This window comes from Dipodomys ordii, unplaced genomic scaffold (assembly GCF_000151885.1).
Source record: "Dipodomys ordii isolate 6190 unplaced genomic scaffold, Dord_2.0 Scaffold6, whole genome shotgun sequence".
In the NCBI taxonomy this organism is placed as follows: Eukaryota; Metazoa; Chordata; class Mammalia; order Rodentia; family Heteromyidae; genus Dipodomys; species Dipodomys ordii.
The window spans coordinates 18,800,830-18,808,380 of record NW_012267222.1 but is presented as its reverse complement, the minus strand read 5'-3'; positions in this window follow the sequence as shown (position 1 = coordinate 18,808,380).

Below are 7,551 nucleotides of genomic sequence, written 5' to 3'. Positions count from 1 at the left end.
ACAGGAATTTCACTGGCAAATGACACTTCCATTATGGACAGGCTGTGTAACTTGAGGTTCTCTCCCCAACCCCAAGGCTTAGTCTGGTGTCTAGCAGGCCACCTTGACAGGGTCCCAGATCCCCCCTGGGGCAGCAGGAGGCTGGGTTTGGAAATGGCTAGCTCAGCTGGCCTTGCCAGTAGGCAGTGTGGCACCATGGGAAGGACTGGGCTCAGGCAACAGACAGACCTGCATGTGTCAGTTGCTTTCCAGCTGTGTGAGCCTAAGACCATCACTTTGGAGGCGATGCCCATGACTTATGCCTGTTATTCTAGCTGCTCAGGAGGCTGAGATTGGAGGATTGTGGTTGAAAGCCAACCTGGGCTGGAAAGTCTGTGAAATTCTTATCTCTAATTAACCAGCCAAAAGCTGAAGTAGAGTTGTGGCTCAAAGTGGTTGAGTGCTAGCCTTGAGCAAAACAGCCCAGCATAAACAAGAGCACACAGAGTTACTTTCCCTCTCTGAGTCTCCACCCTCCCCTGCACAATGAGGTGACAGGTGCTTGGCAGAGGCTAGCTGATGTCAGATCCTGGTGCTGGGTTAAGCCACACAAGAACAGAGGGTCACATTGTCCCTCTGGTGACTGCCACCTGCCACTGCAGTGAGTCCATCTCAAGCCATCTGCGGAGGAGGCCCGCCTGCAGCGGCTCAGCACCGCCTGGATGAGGCAGGAGGCCAGAGGAAGCTTCCTTCCAAGCCACAGAGATGGCTGGCCCTGTCATCTGCTGGCTCACCTGTGAGGAAGTGGCTCTCACTGTGGCCGTCCCGGCAGTCTGTGGGCTGGACTCTCCTCTCCGATAAACCACAGCACAAGTTTCCAGTCACATGTGGGCCAGGACTGATTTAACAGCTTCCTTCCAGGGCTGCTGCTCCCTCCTGAGGGTCCTGTGTGGTGACCATACTACACAGGCGCTAGCTGGGGAGAGCCAGGAAGCACTAACTTGGGCCAGTAAATTCCAGGGCATTGGCCCACTTCTCCATTCCTCTCGTTTTGCCAGATTTTTGCAACAAAAAGGAATATTGCTCAACTAGTGACAACTCCAAGGGAAGATTCCAGTTGTCTAGACACCTAGTAAAGTGGCCTGCAGCCATTTGTCTTGCAGTTTTCTGGAACAAGGAAGGGAAGTAGATTTGAGTAGCCAGAGGCTGTCAGTCACTGAACAGCTAGTGAGCGTTGAGAGGAGGAGAAATGACTTTTCTCAGCCTTGCATAAAAGACCAAGGACCATAGCTGGGTGCCAGTGGCTCACGCCTGTAATCCTAGCTGCTAATGAGGCTGAGATCTGAGGATCATGGTTCAAAGCCAGCCTGGGCAAGGAAAGTCCGTGAGACTCTTATCTCCAATAAACCACTAGAAAACCAGAAGTGGCACCGTGGCTCAAGAAGTAGAGTGCTCGCCTTGAGCTGAAGAGATGAGGGATAGTGCCCAAGCCCAGAGCAAGCCCCACAACTGATCAAAAAAAAAAAAAAAAGACCAAGGACCAGCCAGCTCTGGTGGCTCACACCTGTAATCCCAGCTCAGGAGACTGAGATCTGAGGATCTTAGATCAAAACCAGCCTGAGAAGAGATAAGAGTCTATGAGACTCTTATTTCCAATTAACCACCAAAAACAATGAAGTAGAACTATGGCTCAAGTGGTAGAGTGCTAGCCTTGAACAAAAAAAGCAAAGGGTCAGTGTCTAGGCCCTGAGTTCAAGCCCCAGGACTGGCATAAAAAGAAAAAGAAAGAAAAGAAAGAAGGAAGAAAGGAAGGAAGGAAAAAGAAAAAAAAGCAAAGTCCACTTATCCATAAATCCAAGAAATTGGATCTTCTTCTGCCATTAGGTTTGAATTAAGGATTCAGATGCTGTCTACAGACATAGCCATTCAAGTGCTAACTACTGGCTGTGAGTGGGCCTGAGGTTTATTTTTTGGTTCTTATTTCTGAATTCTAAACTTTTTTTTTTGCCAGTCCTGGGGCTTGAACTCAGGGCCTGGGCACTGTCCCTGAGCTTCTTTTGCTCAAGGTTAGCACTCTACCACTTGAACCATAATGCTACCTCCAGCTTCTCTTCTATTTATGTGGTACTGAGGAATTGAACCTAGGGCTTCATGCATGCTAGGCAAGTACTCTACCACTGAGCCACATTCCCAACCCTGAATTTTAAACTTTAATGTCTGTCTTTGTACTGTCTTACTGAGGAACTCAGGAACTTGTATGCTACAGTTAAGGCAAAGATTCCTTTAGCATTTCTGTTTTCCCTTGTAGCACTGGAGAGCAAAGCAGGGCCTAGCACATGCCAAGTTCTAGTGGTGCACCCCAGCCATGTTTGTTTGTTTGGGCAACGCTGGGGTTTGAACTCAGGGTTTCCAGCTGGGCTAAGTCAGAGGCCCTATCATTTAAGCCATGCCCCCCACCTTTTTGCTATAGTTATTAGGGGTTTAGGGTCTCATGGTTTTGTAAAAGGTTAAAAAGCTGCTTTTGCTTGGCCCATGAATTAACTAAAATCAGGAGAAAATTCTGTCATCTCTGCCTCCTTGGTATATGGAGTCACCTTGCAGTCACCTTGGAATCTGGAAGGACATGTCTTATCACTCATCAATAATGCCTTTATGGGAACTGAGTCTGCCCCTAAGGGCATCAGAGCTTCCTTGGGACGGACTGTACACTGGGCACAAAGACTAGTTATCCTGCTCCGGGGAAGGCAGAGATAACTCCTTTGAAACCTTCTTGAGCAAGGACTGAGATAACCACCCTGGCCCAGCCTGTGGCAGTGACTCTTTAACAGTGTATATCTTTGCTCTTTCCCCCAGTTCCCTGTCTATATAGGTACATATCCCACATCTGTACCCCTGAAGATGCTGATGTGCTGAAGTGATATCTTCCTGCAGCTGCCATGTAATAAATCTTTCTCTGCCCTTTACCATACCCCATGTCCTTTGTCCCCATCTCTCAATCTCTCCCCCCCCTCTTGTGTGTGTGTGTGTGTGTGTGTGTGTGTGTGTACTGGGATTTGAACTCAGGGCCTTGAACTCTCACTTGGCTTTTATGCTCATGGCTGGCACTGTACTTATGGCTTTTTTGGGGGGGTCAGTTGTGGGGCTTTAACTCAAGGCCTGGGTGCTTGCTATCTTTGAGTTTTTTCTGCTCAAGACTAGTATGCTACCACTTTGAGCCACGGCTCTACTTCTGGTTTTCTGGGGGTTAACTGGAGATAAAGAGTTTCATGGACTTTAACTACCCAGGCTGGCTTTCCATTGTGATCCTCAGATCTCAGCCACCTGAGTAACTAGGATTATGGGCTTGAGCCACCATGCCTGGCCACTTCTGGCTTTTTTTTCTCTCCTAACTATTTGGAACTAAGAGTCGTGTGAATTTGTCTACCCTGGGTGGCGCTGAACTGTGATTCTCAGATCTCAAGATTTCTGAGTAGCCAGGATTATAGTGCCCTGCACCAGGTCTCTTTATTGGCATCTGTTGGGGGAGAAGAAGAGTGGCCAGACTTGACATGTGGAATGCACAGGGTCTAAAAACCTGGTTTCACTTTGCCAAGGCTAATTTCAGACTATGATCTTTCTATTCCTGCATGGATGACAGGTCTGTGCAGCATGCCTAACTATTGATGGAGGTAAGGGTCTCACTAACTTTTTTGCCTCTGGAATAGCTAGGATTATACACGTGAACCACCTTGACTGGCCTTTTAAATTGTAACCCTCGCTTCTAGGTTTCAGGATATAAATCTTGCTCATTTCTTACTGGCAGACAGATGACTTGAGTTCCCTCAGCTCCTCTAGTTTCTATGTAAAATCACAGGAACTTGAGATCTATAGAGAAAAGCATTTCAAGGTGTCTCACAACCAGGAGCTTTCCAGGGGAAGTTTTTAGAAAGGATTTGTTTTAGTTCAATGAGATAAAGTAGGGCAAAACTGCAAGGGAGAAACATTTCCTGCTCCCATACAGGAAATGAAGGTAAAACTTTAAGATGGTGTTTTTTTTTCTTTTTCTTTTTTTTCAGGGCCTAGGACTCTTGTGTGCCTTTTTAAAATTCAGTCATGGGGCTTGACCTCAGGCCTGGATCCTGTCTCTGAGCTTTTCTACTCAAGGCTTGTGCTCTACCACTTTGAACCACAGCTCTACTTCTAGTTTTCTGGTGGTTAACTGGGCTGCCTGGACCAGAGTAGGTAAGATTACAGCCTGACAAATCAGTGTCTAGCTTTGCTGGCCTTTTTGCTTATGGGTAGTACCTTACTGCTTGAACCACAGCTCAATTTTCAGTATTTTGGTGACTAATTGGAGATAAGTCTCCAGGACTTTCCTCAACTGGCTGGCTATGAATTGAGATCTCTTGGGCAGCTAGGATTTTTCTTGAAGCCCCTAATTAAGAGATAATGGTTCTGGGTGGCAAAGATAGGTATTAAGACATGGGGACATGTGTCATTTAGGCCTACCCAAAACACAAGGACTGTGGTGAGTTTCAGGACTTCTTTTTGCCACACAGGCCCTCTGTTTTTCTACTCATTAAGGAGCTCTGTGGCTCTTCAAGGCCTCCATGAAGGGATGGGACAGTACCTTTCTCTCTCTCCCTAACCAGTAACAACATCTAAAAGGAACTGGTTGGAGGGAAACTTGCTGTACCAGCTTTACAGTTTACTTCCTGGTTCTGTTTCCTGAGTCTGGCTCTTTAAACATTTATTTCTTCAAACTTCCTGTGTGTCATCTCTCTTGTAATGCCCGAAACTAATGTTTGAGACAGGGTCTCATTGTATAGCATTAGGCTGACCTTAAATGCTAGATCTTCCTGTGTTTGCTTCCAGAGTGCTGGGATTGCAGGTGTAGGCCATTGGGCTAATACTGTCCCTTTTAAGAAATGTTAAGGTTCATTCTTGGCGAGTCAGTCTATTTTCTTTGCTATTTGCCTCATGATACTAGAAGTCTTTGTTTCTGAGATCACCTGGGATTCTGGCTACGGCTTAAAACAGTAGCCTTAACTTACTTTTTGTGGTATTTACTTTCTGAGGAGAGAACTCAGGGCCTCATGAATGTTAAGCAAGTGTTGTCCTACCACTGAGCTATGCCTCTATTTTTAATTTTTTTTTGTATGTAGGCTGGCCTGGAGATTGAACTCAGGGCCTGGGTGCTGTCCCTGAGTTTTTTTTGTTCAAGCCTAATACTCTACCATTTAAGCCATACCTCTACTTCCAGCTTTTGGTTGGTTAATAGGAAATAAGAGGCTCAGATTTTCTTGTTCTGGCCCTCTTTGACACTTGATCCTAAGACTCAGCTTCCTGAGTAGCTAGGATTATAGGTGTGAGCCACCGATGCCCAGTTTCCTTTTGCTTAAAATTTTGGGTCAGGGTCTTGTTCTGTAGTTCAGGCTAGCCCCAGACTTTCTGCCTCAGCCTTATTTTTGATTTTAGAACTAGGCAACTCTTCAGCCAGGTGCTGGTGGTTCACGCCTGTAATCCTAGCTACTCAGGAGGCTGAGATCTAAGGATCACGGTTCAAAGCCAGCCAGGGCAAGAAAGTCTGTGAAACTCTTATCTCCAATAAACCACTCAGAAAACTGGAAGTGGCGCTGTGGCTCAAGTGGTAGAGTGCTCACCTTGAGCTGAAGAGCTGAGGGACAGCGCCCAGGCCCCTAGTTTAAGCCCCATGACCAACCAAAAAAAAAAAAAAATAGAACTAGGCAACTTTTCATTCCATAAAATTAACATTCCAATGAACCAAGCAGAGGAAATTGGTTTTATTGACAGAGAAGGGCTGAGGAAAGCAGGAACAAAAAATAAAAATTGGACCGGTCATTTCACAGATGCTATTCTTTTTTGTTTTTTTTTTGGTCCAGTCATGGGGCCTGAACTCTGGGCGTGGGTGCTGTCCCTCAGCTCTTCAGCTCAAGGCTAGCACTCTACCACTTGAGCCACAGCACCACTTCCGGCTTTTTTCTTTTTGCTTATGTGGTGCTGAGGAATCGAACCCAGGGCCTCAGGCATGCAAGGCAAGCACTCTACCACTGAGCCACCTTCCCAGCCCCACAGATGCTATTCTTGTAAGATGGGAGCCAATAGAACAATAACAAAAGAACTGTTTTTTGTTTTTTTTTTTTGGGTCCGGTCGTGGGGCCTGAACTCTGGACCTGGGCACTGTCCCTCAGCTCTTCAGCTCAAGGCTAGTGCTCTACCACTTGAGCCACAGCGCCACTTCCGGCTTTTTTTTCTTATGTGGTGCTGAGGAATCGAACCCAGGGCCTCGAGCATGCAAGGCAAGTGCTCTACCACAGAGCCACCTTCCCAGCCCCAACAAAAGAACTGTTACTTGGGTGGTGGGGTCAGAAGGATAGAGGTTCTAGGCCAGCCACAGCAAAAAGTTTGAGACCCCATCTCACCAATAGGTGTGGTGGTACATGCTGTTATCCTAGCTATTTTGTGTAACTAGGAAGATCTCAGTCTGGGCTTGCCTGGGCAAAAAGTAGGTTCTCTATAAAAAATATCAAAAGCAAAAAAGGGCTTGGGGTTGTAGTTATGTGGAGAGGTGCCTGCCTAGCAAACAGGATGCGCTCAGTTCAAAACCCCAGTATTGCCAGAAAAAGAAAAGAACTGACTGCTAGCACACTGCCTCTTTTGTGTAGGGGGAGAGGCAGAAGGAGCTTCATTGTCATGGCTGCTGAAACTGCCTTTTGGGATTGGGAGACTGGGCTGTTATCTTGCTTTATGTGGTGCTGAGGAATCGAACCCAGAGCCTCATGCATGTGGTGCAATCACTCTACCACTGAGCCACCTTCTCAGCCGTGTTATCTCTTTTGACTACTTGGAAGATCAGATAGCTCAAGTTTCAGTTTGGTGACATGGGGGAACTCCAGTTTGGCTCTTAGCCTAGTCTGTTGGGGTCCCTGTTTAGAAGCCTGGTACAAACTAACAGCCTGTTATGATTATTCATGTCAGACACTTAAGCAGACCCAATGCAAGAAGGCAAACTTTACACATGCGGTTTCTTAATCTACACTGGAGTCCCACATGCCAGATGGGTAAAAATGAGAGCTGCTATGACATTACCTTTGAAGGGAGTTTTATATCTGCCACTCATTTGTAGTATGAAAGCTATCCAAGGAGGTGGGGGCTTGGGGAGTCTGGAAAGGCTTCCACCTTTTACCTCCCACCTGGCATCTGAGCATGGGAGCACACAGCATGGGGGGAGCCAGTGTTGCAGTGCTGAGTTCCTTGAGTCACCTGTGGAAGCGAGCAGGTCATGGCCGGCCTGGTCACTGCACACCTTCCCAACACAGGAGACACCAGGACTTGGATTTACACATACAAATCCTGACCCTGCAGAAAGTGGACGCCACTGCACTTCTGGCTGACGTGCTGAGTGTTCTGACTCCACGTAGGAGCTGTCCCACAGAACCCCACCTTACACATGGGAGAATGGACCCTGTCTCTGTGTGTCTCCTAAGCCCTCCCTTCTCCCTGCTTCTTCCCAGGACAAGGACCCCAGGCACGTCCCAGGGTCCCCGTACTCAGAAAGGCACAGGCGCACTC